This window comes from Eurytemora carolleeae, unplaced genomic scaffold (assembly GCF_000591075.1).
Source record: "Eurytemora carolleeae unplaced genomic scaffold, Eaff_2.0 scaffold628, whole genome shotgun sequence".
Classification (NCBI taxonomy): Eukaryota; Metazoa; Arthropoda; class Copepoda; order Calanoida; family Temoridae; genus Eurytemora; species Eurytemora carolleeae.
Genome location: NW_019397064.1, coordinates 111,895 through 126,686, shown reverse-complemented (window position 1 = coordinate 126,686; position 14,792 = coordinate 111,895). Strand labels below are relative to the sequence as shown.

Below are 14,792 nucleotides of genomic sequence, written 5' to 3'. Positions count from 1 at the left end.
GTTCTATGGGGGATTGATTTCCCCAATGGTTTACCCACCTCACACAAAGAGTATGAATTCCTAAGAGACCCTGTAAAAGGATCTGAGGGGACAATCTTCAAAATCAAAATAATTAAGTAAACTGAGTAAACCATAAAAGCCAAGTTTTATTTGAGAATATATATATAGATGTTTATAGCAACTTCTCTAGGTATAGCTTTAGCTCGGACTATTGCAGAGTCAACAATTGAAGAATTGTAATCCCTGCTGAGAAGAAAGTCTCTTAGTTTTAAGAATTGTGCATCCCTAAGTTCTGGTTTGCTGCAAATTCGTACAATTCTGTATGCAAGTGAATAGTGTATGTTGTTAGAAATATGTGCTGGGTGGCAAGATGATGGAAGTAGGTACATACATCTATCTGTGAGTTTTCTATAGAGATCTGTTGTGATTTTTCCATCTTCACTGTACAGTTTTGTGTCAAGGAACGGAATACTTTTTGTTCTGTGGCACCAACAGTCATGTTTATCCTTTAAACCACAATAAAATGGAGAACTATGTTCTAGAGTAAACTTGATTGTAGGATGAATTTTATTGATATCATCCAGGAATTGATATAATTTCTCAATAGAATCTGTCCAGATTCCAAAACAATCATCCAGAAATCTTTTCCAGGTCTTCAGGGGGCACTCATCAGTTATTTTGTATGTATTTGCAAGTTTCACAATTTGATCATCAAGCTTAGCCATAAAAATGTTTGCATAGGAAGGGGCTGGATGTATTCCCATTGCTGTTCCTATCAATTGTTTGTACAGTTTACCACCAAATTCAAACATGTTATTTTTCAAACAAATGTTTAGCAGCTCAATCAAGAATGACGTAGGTACAGATTTATCAGTTCTGCTTTCAAGAGCTTCTCTACAGAATTCTAGACCATCATCCTGAGGTATATTTGTGTACAATTCTGTAACATTTACAGAGAATAGAATAGAGTTGGCTGGTAAATCATCTTTGTTAATTTCTTCAATACATCTCAAAAAATCTGGAGTATCCTGAAGATAAGATGGGTGTAAGTTGGAAAGGGGTTTCAGAAAACTGTCCACAAATAAACTTATATTCTCTGTGTAACTTCCTGAGCCGCTGATAATAGGCCTACTTGGTGGAGTATCTCCTGGAATGTGAGTTTTATGTACTTTGAACAGCTGATAAAACTTTGCTGGATTCTTGTCATCAGCCAGCATAGCTTTAAATTCTTCAATTGTGATGAAATTCTTATCAGCTGCAGTATCAAAAACAGACTTTATCTGTTTCTTAGTTTCTTCAACTTCCTTCTCTTCAACTTGTACATAGTACGGATTTAGTGTTTAATTCTCTTGCAGTTGTTGGTTAGAAAGTTCTTTCAGACAGGATTCCATATAACTCTCAAACTTCAGAATTATGATTCCTGCACCCTTATCACAAGGTTTCATAGTGATCACCCGGTTTCTCTGAAGACTGATCAACTCTTTAAGAGCTTTTAATTCTCCAGGAGGTAGGTTAGGTCTGATTTTATTTCTATTCTCTGGGTCTAGGATTTATGATTTTACTGCATGACAAAACATTTTAAGCTCATCTGGTGGTTAATGATTACAAGGAAGGTTAGTTTTTTCCTTAAAACTCTAGATTACGGGTATGGCGGAGAGGGGCAGCTGCTCCGGGTATGGAGTAAAGAGGTGAACACGGTTACCAGGACACGTTGAATAACGGATCCACCAAGTTATAGGGTTGGTATTGATGAAGGGGTTGGAAAGACTGGGTATGGAAGATTACATCCGCCATCCGAGGTGGAGAGATCCCATCTCTACTCTAATCTTAATCAATCACTCAGTATCGTTTGTGAATTCTAACGTGTAAATACAGTTTGTGTCATGTATAATCGTGTTATTATTCAATTCAGTTTAGGCAATTTACTTTATTAAGCTTATGTCTAATCATAACATTTGAACCCCTTAACCGATTTGCCTCAAATTTGATTGGGGAACTCGGTAGAACCACGGGAATGTTCTTGGCTTGGGTTAAAAGTATAGAAGGTCAACTTTTGTAGAAAAAACTTAGTTTCCAGGCAAGGCTGGGTTCCTGCGCATTAATACATGATGTTCATGCACAAAGTACAAAGGAAAACTAATCAATGTATTGAATAATACATCAAAATCATACATAGATTGATCAAGTTTTTACTATGAAGAGTTAAACAAGTTATTCTGGGATTCCCACAAAGATATATCTTTAAAAATTATATAAACAATCTAAAAGAGACTCATAAAACTTTGAAATAGTAAGACAGTTTATAAACTGTTTATGTCTAACTTGTCTAAGTTATCATTCTAAATGATAAATAAACATGAAACACAGCAATTGCTCATGTGTACGTAAAGCACATGACCCTTTTCACTTGAGAACTTGATTCTCAAGTTGCTGGTACACATATTTGCTTTATAACATCAAACTTACATAAGATTGCTCATGTATTTCCACAGTTTTAAGAGTACCACTGTATCTGCTGTCTAGTTCTAAATGAACATCCTTAAACTATATTATGTAAGGAGGGTTAGAAATAACAAGAGATAACTTCTCCATGAAACCAGAGTTTACATAATACTTATATATTACATAAATAAAAAAAGTTTTCATAATAAACATATGATTGATCTGCTTACAGAAAAACCATTATTCAGACGGAGCGTGTTAATCATGATCAATAGTAAAATTTTTTTTATCAATATCTTAATTCTTATATCCAACCTTTCAATGTCGAAATTTTTTTTTTCTGATTTGTTAGATATTGTTAGATATTGTCGATTTGCCCGCAAGTCATTTTTCTAGAGAAACATTAGTTGAAAATAACCAGTTGAAATTATGTTTATATAGTCCTTTCATATTCCTCTTCGATATTCTGTGGTTGTCAACCTGCTGGAGCAAAATCATTTATCCACAAGTTTAAAAGTGCACACATTGAATATCAAAATCAAGCGTTAAGGATTTAAGATACTCCACACTGTTCCGACCTCACTGTGGACTAGGGTCGAACCGGACCAGCCCCTTATACCTGCCTTCCCGAAACCTCGGCAAGTACCGACTCGGTTTATACCATTATGGCGCAGCCATGGACTGCCAGACTTTTACAGTACCCGACCTGTAATACGCCTATTCGACCCATCCCATTAGCTTAGTTTTGTGTGACCTCTGGACATTTTTAAATCTGAGAATTCGTAAAATCTTTCGATTTTTTGTTGCTATTCATTTTACTTTTAAGTCTTCATATTCCAATATCTTTACTATGTACAAAGAAAATGAAAAGAATATTATGAATAATTTTTGTTTTAATGATGAATAAAATTCATAAATAGTTGGACTTGTATAAATTCATTATTATTGATCATGATAATGTGTAGTATATCTCTAAAATAGAATTTCTTTGTTTGTATGTCCGATCATAACTCAGGAATCCCTTGACCCATGTTGCCTAAAATTTTGATTAAAGAACTCGGTAGAACCATGGGCAATGAATAATTGGGTTGTCGTTAAAGGAAAAGTGTGGTTTCTAACAATTCTCAATATATTTGTAAAAAATCACAATATTTATATTTTAAATTTAAGAATAAACGGCTGTCTTAAAAATATCATCAAGAAAATATTATTGTATTTCAAAGAATACGACATTTTTTACAATCTTTGTTATACCAACAACGTTTTGCGTAAATTTTCTGATGCGCTTATATTATTAGCAACGTGGTTAAGTTTGTTAAAGTTTTGAGTAAAAAATCCAATATACCTCGAACATGTATAAACCCCAGTATCTAAAATCCAATATACCTGGAACATGTATAAACCCCAGTATCTAAAATCCAATATACCTGGAACATGTATAAACCCCAGTATCTAAAATCCAATATACGGGGAACATGTATAAACCCCAGTATCTAAAATACAATATACCTGGAACATGTATAAACCCCAGTATCTAAAATCCAATATACCGGGAACATGTATAAAACCCAGTATCTAAAATCCAATATAACTGGAACATATATAAACCCCAGTATCTAAAATCCAATATACCTGGAACATGTATAAACCCCAGTATCTAAAATTCTTAGCATTCCTGTATCTGTTTAACGTAATTTCAAGTGACCCTTGGTGCAAAGATGGCAATACCCGATTTCCAACGATACTCTTGAAACCGTTATCTGACTCGAAAAGTGTTTAATTCTGATAATCTCTTCATTGTTTCTTACAAGCAAAAAATGCGCTGCAATCAATTTTCAGTTAAACCACAAACGAAAATAAACAGTTAAAAACATAGATATCTAATTCACATTTATGAAACAAAGCTTTTTCGACCGGGTAAGGTTGTAAATCGGACATTGCCATTATTGCATGGTGGGTAACTTGAAATTACGCTTACGGTTCCTTTCAGAAGATAAAATTTATCAAATATGAAATCTGATGTTTTAAGACAATGTTATCAGTTTTAACCTATGACAGAGGTTCATCATTTGTTAAATTAATTAATTCAAATTAATTAATGTTAAAGAGCTGAAAACTTTAGAATAGGATATCCTTAATCCCGATCGGTTAATTAATCTGGAGATTAATAACAAGAGCAGAACAAGCATTATTTAATCTGGAGATTAAGAGAAAAAGGAGGTCAAGCATTGAATTTGATATCCACCATTCAAAAATGTTCAGCTCTGATTCATTAATGCTTTCTTAAGTCAGAACTTTAGTGCTGTAAATCTCGGGATTAAGCATTGATCTACAGATTATGTAGATCTACGGATTAAGCATTGATCTGCAGATTATGCAGATCTACAGATTATGTAGATCTACGGATTATTTTAATTCCTCTCAGACATCCCCTGATGATCATACCCTAAAGGGACAACTTTAATCAAGAGATCTAAGTAGTTCAATTACTCGACGAAATTTCAGATTTTTGTATCTCTAAATCTTTACAACCTGATGTTGTAGACCTTTGATATTTCAAACTATAAATTTTCCTAGATTATATAGTATAAATTCAAAATATCAAAGGTTTACACCATGAGATTGCAAAGATTCAGGAATTAGCTTTTTGGGATTTTCTATACTTTTTGTAATTGTAAACTTGTGACTAATTTGTATTTCCAAATTGCTAAAAAATGTTTTTGCCTTTTAGTAAAATTTTATTTATTACTTTCATTATTATAAAAACTGTAGAACAACATTTCCTTGAAATAAAATAGAATAAAGAGAGAATATAAATTGCAACTCTGACGGGAAGCAAAAGAACAAAAAGCATGAATAAAAGTTGTATCTTTAAATAAACTAGATCATAAATAATTTAAGTCAGCGTCAGCATATAAACATTAACTTAATCTAGTTATTTCGCGATTTTTCTTTCCTTTTTCATCCCTTTTTTTAATACTTTTTCTAAGTTGCATTCTTTTTTCATCCTTATTTTGTTTTGTTTTTGTTTTTCAAATGTATTCAATCTTTTTTATTCTTTTATCCTTGGTTTCATCTTTTTTTTCATATTTTCATATAAGATTTTATCAAAAATATGTGCATAAAATGCTTATATAGATAAATGTTTTTATGTTCTTACTAAATGTTTACAATTTCTAAGTGCTTTAGTTCATAAAATATTTCTACTTATAGTGCAGTGCATCGATATTGTCATTATTATGTTAAAAAGTTTACTTATTTGTTTTGATACTTTTATAATTGTTTATAATTCATTTATTCATTTTTAATAAGTTATATATATATATATAGTAGAGGTATAGAAGTAATGGATTGCAAAAGTTTTAATCGGTTTTGCAACAAAAACAAATTGACAAAAGAAAACCGGCTTAGGGAGACTTGTGGATATCTGTAAAGGGTTGCATGCTCTTGGGAGGGAGAGATGGCTTTTTAGATTTGCCACAAATTCAAATTCTTCAACCCCTATGTCTTTTCAGTCTGATGGTGTAAACCTTTTATATTTACAAATTAGTGATCTGACAGAATTCATAGAATTTGAAATTTCAACAGTTCACAACATTGGGTTTTATGGACATAGTGATTAGTCAAAGAGAATAGAATTTATAGAGAGGAATTAAAAGAATCCCTCGGTATGAACTTTTTCAGTCCCTTTCAGCCTGAAAGGGAGTTCAAAGTGTACAAATCATGTAAATGTTCACAAATTATATGCAGTAGAGTTCAATAATACAGTATGTTCCCTAGACTATCCATTTCAATTTCGAATTTTTTAAACTGTTAAATAAACTTTATAATGAATTAATGAATAAAAAACATCATTTGATTTATAGTTATAACGGAAAATCATCGTTTGTAAAGTGGAAGGTATAGAGTCTATGTGAAATGATCATTGGTCAATTATGAAACCAGCCTATTTCATAATTTGTTTTTTTTAACAATAATTTTAGATTTTCTGTAAAATGATATTCCAGGGCCCAACAGGTTATATAGCATAAATATGCGAAGTACACCTGCAGTATGGAAACAGTACAACAAAATGGCCGTTTTACACTTTTTTCTAGTAAATTCCCCTCTATATATTCTATTCTCTATGGGATTAGCAAATCAGAATTTGTGGCAATATCTCAGTTTCTTTAATCTTGAAGATTTATATCTAAAAAACGGTGGAACGGTTGTTTTGTATATATGTGGGTTATCGGAGCCACATCCTAGTAAATATCTTTTAATTTAAAAAACATTTACGAATATTTTTCTCTTTTATTGACCAAGTTAAAAATTCTGAAAACTCGCAAAAATGCAACTTTAAAGTGAGTTAGAGAAAATTAGAGTAGATAAAAAAACACAAAAATAAAAAAATCAGAATGAAAAAAATCGTGAAAAAAGATAAAAAGGCAATCTAAAAATTGTGACAAATAAAGTTTTTTTGTCATCATAAACAAATCTGCAAATTTTCCCATAGAAACCTATATTAAGGGTGTTGAAAAACCAAACACTTCACACTTTTTTCTCTCAGAAGTTTAATTTTTACCTGGTCATAATGAAACTAATATCACAACAACAACAACAAGTGTTCGTACAACACCCTTAAGGCCCTTGGAGACTGTACAATACAAACATATAAACAAAAACTGATAAGTAGTCCCTAGCTGATAATTTACTTTTTTTCATCAATTAACTGATAAATAATCCCCAAGCTGATAATTTACTTTTTTCTCATCAACTAACTGATAAATAGTCCCCTAGCTGACAATTTACTTTTTTCTTATCAACTAACAAGGACATTTAGTGACAATTAGAAAAGGTAATTTTTATCCATTATGGTCTTATCTTACTTCAGGATTTACAGCAAGGAGGACACATGGTATATACACTATACAGAGAACCTTTTGTACCGGTTCAGTTCGTTGCATCACGTGACGACAGGGCATTCATGAACGGTCAATTTTGATCCAATATAGTATAAAATTACTTCAGGATTCACAACAAGAAGGATACATGACACGGCACGGAGAACGTCTGGTCTGGTCTGCAGGTCCGTCTTCTAATCACGTGACTACAGAACTTTGCAAGCTCTCCTTCATTTATTGATGACGACCTTTAATTATTTCATATGAAAATATGTCTATACTTCCGCCTGTGAGCATTTATATTTGCATAGTTCTTTGGTTCGTTTATAAACAATAGAGTTTTTTTTCTTTCTTTTTAAAAAGCTCTTTATTGCCATATTGCAATATTGCATTTTAAATTATTTTATTTTAAATATTTGAAAAAAGTTATGAACACGAAACTATTAAAAGTTTGTTTTTCGACTTTTGTAAACAATGTATTAATAGAATCCATCATGTGAGAAATATCGTTATTAAAGAATATCTATAATTCTTACCTGCACCTTGGCCCCTTGTTTAAAAATTGGGAACTCTCCCTTTAAATTTTGTTTTCTCGAAATTATCTGATAAAGGCTAATTCTTTGTCCTCCAACAAGAGATACATGGTTGTTATTTTAGACATTATTATTATTATAGAAGATAATACAGGATATTTATGACACAGTACTTTATCAATAACATGAAATTGATCAGTAATATTTTCATGTTGCTTTAAGGTTTCTGTAAACAGTATATTTGATGTAAAATCTCCAATTATTAACGTTTGGAAATGCTCAAGAAAAAACCGCCATATTGTAAACATATGCAATCTGCCAGAAATAGTCAAAGAAACGAATAATACTTCCTTTGTAAGCTCTTAAGTTCTTTACAAAATTCTTTACAAAATTTCTGAAATAGATATAAAAAGCTATAAAAAGCTGTAACCCATGTTTACTTACTTTTTCCTATCAAAGGTTTATTTGATTACAGATGAATGTAATCAATGAGGTATAATATAAAAATAATTGCAATAATATAATAAAAATATAGGGAATCATGGTTCTGACACTTCATTTCCAGGGGTCCTCCCCCCCCCCTCTGGAAAAATTCTTCTACACGCCGCGCCCTACTCAAGGAATTTTAAGCTTTGTTTTAATTTTTTGTAATCTAAAGTTTAACCTTTCATGCAAGGTTCGCAATGGCCGATTCACAACAGAAACCTTTTTCTGATCAGTTATATGGAAAATGTTGACGTAATTCTAATGTGCTAAATTTTGAAAATTCCGACATGTTTTCCTGCAGTGGAAATGCGCACGTAACTTTTGCTGAGAGACCATACTTAAAAATAATTAGTTTTTTAAAAACTATAGATATCTAATCTATAATTGATCAGAAAAAGCTTTTACCTTTGTGAATCGGGCATTGTTATAACTGCTTGGAAATTCAGTTGAAATTACGCTTACAGTGCCTATAACAGTAAAACTAGTTCCGGAACAGTCCTAATGCGTCACTAAGCAATTTAAGCAAACCACTGCGAACTAGGCATGAAGGTAAAATTTATACGATATTTGTACGACTTTGTACGACTTTGCACTACTTTGTACGACTTTGTACGACTTTGTAACTTTGTACGACTTTGTACGACTTTGTAAGACTTTTTACGACTTTGTACGACTTTGTACGACTTTTGAATTTACACTTAAGTATGAGAAAAGAAAATTAGAAATACTAAACATTTGGTTCTTCTCAATAGCTCTAAAAAATAAGAGGAGTTACGGTTGAAAACATTTAAAATTAAAATCTTATCCGCGATTTATTTTAGTTTTACTATGACATTACTACTCCAATCCAACTAACCATATTTTTAGTTGAAGACACAGACTACACTGACTGCTTATCTCCTTTCACAGGTTGGGCTACGTAGGCCTAAGTTTACCCGGCACGACATGCTAAGTTTCTACGATAGGTTTATAGAGTGCCATCTCACGGCCACTTGTTGAACATAATACTCATTCAGGGGTTAAGTTTTACAACTTTTAAAGAAATACTCCAATTTTAAACATGAAATAACATTTATGAATTCAGTCTTTTTTTTAAGATTTTGTGTTTCGTATCCAAAGGATCCTTAAATATCTCTAAATAGTGAATACAGATGTTTGCTGATTGGTTGTGTTCAGTACTTGTAACACAATAAAACATGCTGTGGAAAATATCGCATATTTTAGCTGATATAATCGATCTCTGGTTGAAGACCAGAGATTCTTTAAGTTTAAAAGAGTTTTTCTGTAAATTATTAAATTAATTAAATTTCTTCAAAGTTTTTTTTTGAACTTTCCCCTTTATTTTACTTCAAATAAAAGGTACAAGCTCTTGAATAAAATATTTAAGATTAGAAAATGTTAGAGGATAAAGCTGTAAAAAATAAACTTTGGAACTTATCAAGAAGAGTTCAGAGAAAAAAAATGAAATTTATGTTTTCTCTTTGTTTTGATTAAAAAATGTCGTTAAATATTTTGTGATTTTCAACTATTAATAAAAAAGTGTCCTGGGTATAGTTTTAATGTAAAGCGAAACATACAGTGATAACCATAATACAATAGAGCAGGAAGGTGACTTTTAGTCTCAAATTATGAATAGTTTAATTTTACTTGATAAGTGATTTTATAACTACTAAAGCTATGTGCTATTTAACAACATTAAATGCACTTGAGTATTGCTTTAACGTCGTCTTTCTGTTCTACAGTTTTCTGGTTATCTCTGTAGTTGAACCACGTAAACTTAGTTGAACCACTTCTCTCCAACTTGACCCCGCAGTTCAACTATGTTTCACTTTTCCATTACATCTGTTCACTGAATATTTTTAGATATATCATTTTATTGTAACAGTTAAAAATTACAACATCGTTATCGATATCTCTTCAGTAAAAATAAAATAAAAATCAAGGTTTCGTGTACATAATCTGTATTATTTTTTTACCTTTCGTGGAATAAAAATAAAAAAAATTAAGAAAAGTTGTAAACTATATTTCAATCAATTTACTTGTGTGTATGTAACTTCTCAACTATTTTAGCATTTAAAAAATACTAGAAAAAACTCCAAAAATATGTATTGCCTGTTATCCTGCCTCTTTAAAACATTTATTTTTAAACATATTCTTTAGATTCAACATTATATATGCACAACCACCAGTTCTATGTATTCCCCCTAATGTAAAATTAAAGGGAATACACCCAACATTCATTTGATACTCTTTAGTTTTTACAGAGTTAAATATTTATTTGAAATTATTTTGTAGTGGGTAAAGGCCAAACTAAAGTAAATTGCACGTATCATGCACCTCTGCCACTTTAGTAAAAGTAAATTCAACCTATATGAAGCATAAAGTCTGACCACGTCAACCGTTGTTGCACCGGATTGTCCTGTCCATAGAGCTAGGTACAGTACAAACTGGGACCGGAAAGGTTGACCCGGCTCGGAAATTCAAATGTACTACGGCTGCCCGTGTGTTCTTAATCATTCATATCTCCTTTCATTGAAGAGCTATTGAGAAGAACAAAAATGTTTTGAATTTCTTATATGTAACCGGAAAATTTTGCTACTCCCATACCTAGAGGAGGTACGAGGTAACACAGTTGTATCAGTAATATGAGAATCTTTTAATGATTGTTAGGATCAAAAATAATCATTATCGAGGCGTGCAGTTGAACTACGGAGCTTAGTTGAACCGGTGCTCAGAAGACGTGGTTCAACCATTTCCAACATAATTGCTTATTGCCTGTCTTAGACAGCAGAGTTGAAGAAAATTCCGCGACCAATCCCTTTAATATCCATTATGCAAGGAATGAACACAATAGTAGAAATTCTAAAGGACTATTTCCATGGAATATTTTCTTTGATTTATTAAGCTAATCATTATTATCATATCTTGAACTGCACTGCACACTTAAAACTATACTTTTATCCATGGCAAAATTTTGGAGAGTGGCAAAAAATGAAATTTCAAAATCGAAGTTTTTCATAAGGTTAAAAATCCACGCTTTTTTTCTCCAATAATACTAATATTATCATTTAGCTTTAGTTTATTGCATCAACTACAGCGATAACCAGAAAACTCTGAAATATGAAGACGTCTTTTAGAATCAAGTTATAACTTTAAAAAGTCCAATGAGCATGAGACACAGCAATTTTGCAGTGTAAACAGACCCATTTTACTAAATTAGTGTCTAGTATGAGTATTTTATTTGTAATAACATCAAAAACACTTAATTATTGCTATAATGTCGTTTTTCTATTCCAATTTTATTCCAATTTTTATTTTGTGGTTTATTTTTTCTTTTACTTCCCACTATGGTAACACACTACTCTGCGCTTTAGTAAATGTAAATCGGCGGTACAGTCCAAAGTAGGACTGCAGAGGTTGACCCAGCTCGGATATTCAGATGTATACCGGTGTCTTTTGAAAGCACGAGAGTATTATAGATAGCACAAAAAAGGCAGACCACATTTTGGAAATGCCAGGAATGCCAGGACTAGGAGAATTTTGTGGTTATTGTAGGTTGAGACTGAATGTCCCAAATAAATTCAAAGTTCTAAGACGACTTTCAAGTCGTCTTGCTACTGTCATGTTTCGTGGGACACCATGTATGTATACAAATATTGTAAAGAAATAACCAAATATGCTTTCTTTTTTTCCTTTCCTAAGTATCTCTAAGTATAAATGTATGCTTCAGGGATTTCTTTAATGAAGGATTGAGATTACAATTCCTATTTTCTTACATTTGTATTTGCTATGTATGTTTACTCGTGTGTTTCCAAAACTGCTGAACTGATTGGGCCCAATTGACGGTTGAAATTGAAAAATGTTGCATAAAAAAATATGTCGATTATTATTATTTTTGAAAAACCACCAAGTTAAAAAAAAAATCTGCGAAACCTTGTTCTTAAACTAGGGCCAAAAAATATTGATTCATAGAAATCTGTAATATTGCAGAAAAGTGAAATATTGAGCTTAATAATTACAAAGGAAAATGGAAATAAAAATGTAAAAGCTAAAATTATTACAATAGAAGAGTTTGTTTATAATACTTTCTTCAGGGGCTTTGCGCCTCTCTCAATTTTAGCTGTTAAAATGAATTACACGACAACAAACACATGACTGAACCCTGATTGGATCAGGCGCTAATGAACTTGGCATACAGGAGTGTGGTTTTAAGCCTGCTAGATTTATTCAGCAATTCATCAACTATTTCACCCGCAGAAATGCACAAATCACTTTTATAAGGAAACCACAATGGAAAATAATAAGTTTACAAAAAGATTAAACATAGATGTTTTAATTGATTTTTGATCAAACAATGCTTTTAAGAATAACTTTGAGAATAATTGGAGGGTTACTTGAAATTACGTCTATAGTCTCTTTAAGTTGCAATTGGCTAATTGCTGTAATTTTTACTCCAAATAAAAGGCAAGGTCATTATAGGCAGCTTGCCTGTACTTAAACCTAAACGAAACTATACATAACATTTATGATTTGATTTGGTATTATGATCAACGAATTATAATATAAAGATAGTTATTTCAGAGGTGTACGCATTTTTAGTACTGCAGTGTACTATCTCTGGGCTGTAAAGTAAGCACAGGGAATAGGAATAAAAGGAAGGGAAATGGCGCTGGTCTGGCATGAGAAACCCAGTCGCACAAGACCGATGTCACAGCCTGACATGGGATCCATATTCTGGTCAAAGGAAACTATTATATGTCAATTATTAATATTTTCAAAATTAAATGCTTTTATCCTCCTCAGATACTATAATAGAGGAACACTGATGCATCTATTCTTGCTTACAAACACCAGGTGCTATGGAAAGGCCTCGCCACAGAAAAGTCTCACCACGGAAATGCCTCAATAAAGGGACTCATAAAACTAATTTAATGTCTTCTCTCATCCTAAAATAAAAAAAACCATGTGCTAATGATTTTTACAGCCATGGCCGCAATGCTCGGCCCCCTAGCCTGTCGTAGCCCCAGCGCTCGGCTCCCTAGCGCGTCCTAGCCGCAGCGCTTGGCCCCCCTCCGTAGCCTACAGCGCAACCTAACCTTTCCAAAATTAATGCTATAAATAATTTTTAAAAAAATTTGATTTTTTTTAAATGAGAGAAAACGACATTGAATTTGTTTTATGAGTCCGTTTTTTTAGGCATTTCCGTGGTGAGGTCTTTTCACAGCACCCTAACACCGCCCAGAGAGAACTGGTTTCAATATGTACGCAGAGAATACGCAACAGCAATTGACTTTCCTTGCTTTATTACCTTGATTATAATGATTTCCTATATACTGTGTACAGCATGTACTGTGTATCGCTGTGAGTGTGACGTCACTGACGTTGTTATTTAATAATGAAATACTGTGTAAACCTTAGAGTTAGATATTAAATAAATTGTAACCATGAATTCAACATTGATAGTGAAATGAAAAAGAAAAGTTTAATTAAAATATTTGAATGCGAGAACTCTGAGAACTCAGCGTAAATTAAAATCCAGTTTCTTCTTTTTTTAAAATGAAATTTTCGTTATTTTAGTGTTTTTATTAAAACATACTTTTATTTAGGTTTAATTTAACTTTACTCGCAACTCTTCATTTTGCATCAAGTCAACCATTACAAATGGTGAATTTTATTGATTTTATATTTTATAAGGAATTTTATTAATTAAGAATTTGAAACGAATCAATTGAAGTTTTGAAAATTTATAGAAAATTCCGTTAACGAACGGAAAGAACCGTTAAGTTGAAAACAAACAGAAAGAAACGTCAATAAAAAACGAAAGTATGATTTCGTTTTGGGAATTTAACCTTTCATTAAACGGTAGTGGGGATGGAAAAAGTTCTATTAACGAACACGGAAATTATAAAAAATAGTGGGAAATGCTGCGATAGTGAACGGAAGAATAGTTAAGTTATCGGTTAAAAACGATCAGTTACTTGGGCCAAAACGTTACGTTAGCTTAGCTAATCGTTAACGAACGAATTTCAGAAAGTGCCCAGCCCTAGCTATTAAGACACTTTATTTTCCTTTCAAGTTAATAACGATTTCGTAGAATTTAATTTGGGATAAATGAGATTTTATTAAGAAAGCAATTAGGAAAATACATAGAAAATGTTTTATAATTGAATAATATATATATATATATATATATATATATTTTAGAAGCTTAGTTAGCTTAACTTTTTATAATACAAATTGGGCAGCACGAACTTTTGTCTAAAAAATGAATAAGAGATCTTTTCAGCGTGTTCAAAAATAACCAAAAAAAGTTCGAGTTTATCGAAAACTGCTCTTGTTGAATCTCAATCTGATTTGTTGAAGAATTATCGTCAATTGTTAGGATTCCATGTTTTGCTACTTTTTTTCAATTATTTCCAGCTGTAGAATAATAATCCCCCCCCCCCCC

General features: G+C 31.9%; 1 protein-coding gene across 1 annotated transcript in view; it reads right to left on the bottom strand.

The window, feature by feature from the left end:
- LOC111711537 (RNA polymerase II-associated protein 1) overlaps positions 1-11,484 on the bottom strand; it is a 33,841-nt gene extending 22,357 nt beyond the window's left edge. Inside the window, exon 1 of the transcript XR_002767266.1 lies at positions 11,473-11,484. The gene's annotated coding sequence lies outside the window, so the exon portion shown is untranslated. The remainder of the gene's footprint in view (positions 1-11,472) is intronic.
- Between the last annotated feature and the right edge of the window lie 3,308 nt (positions 11,485-14,792).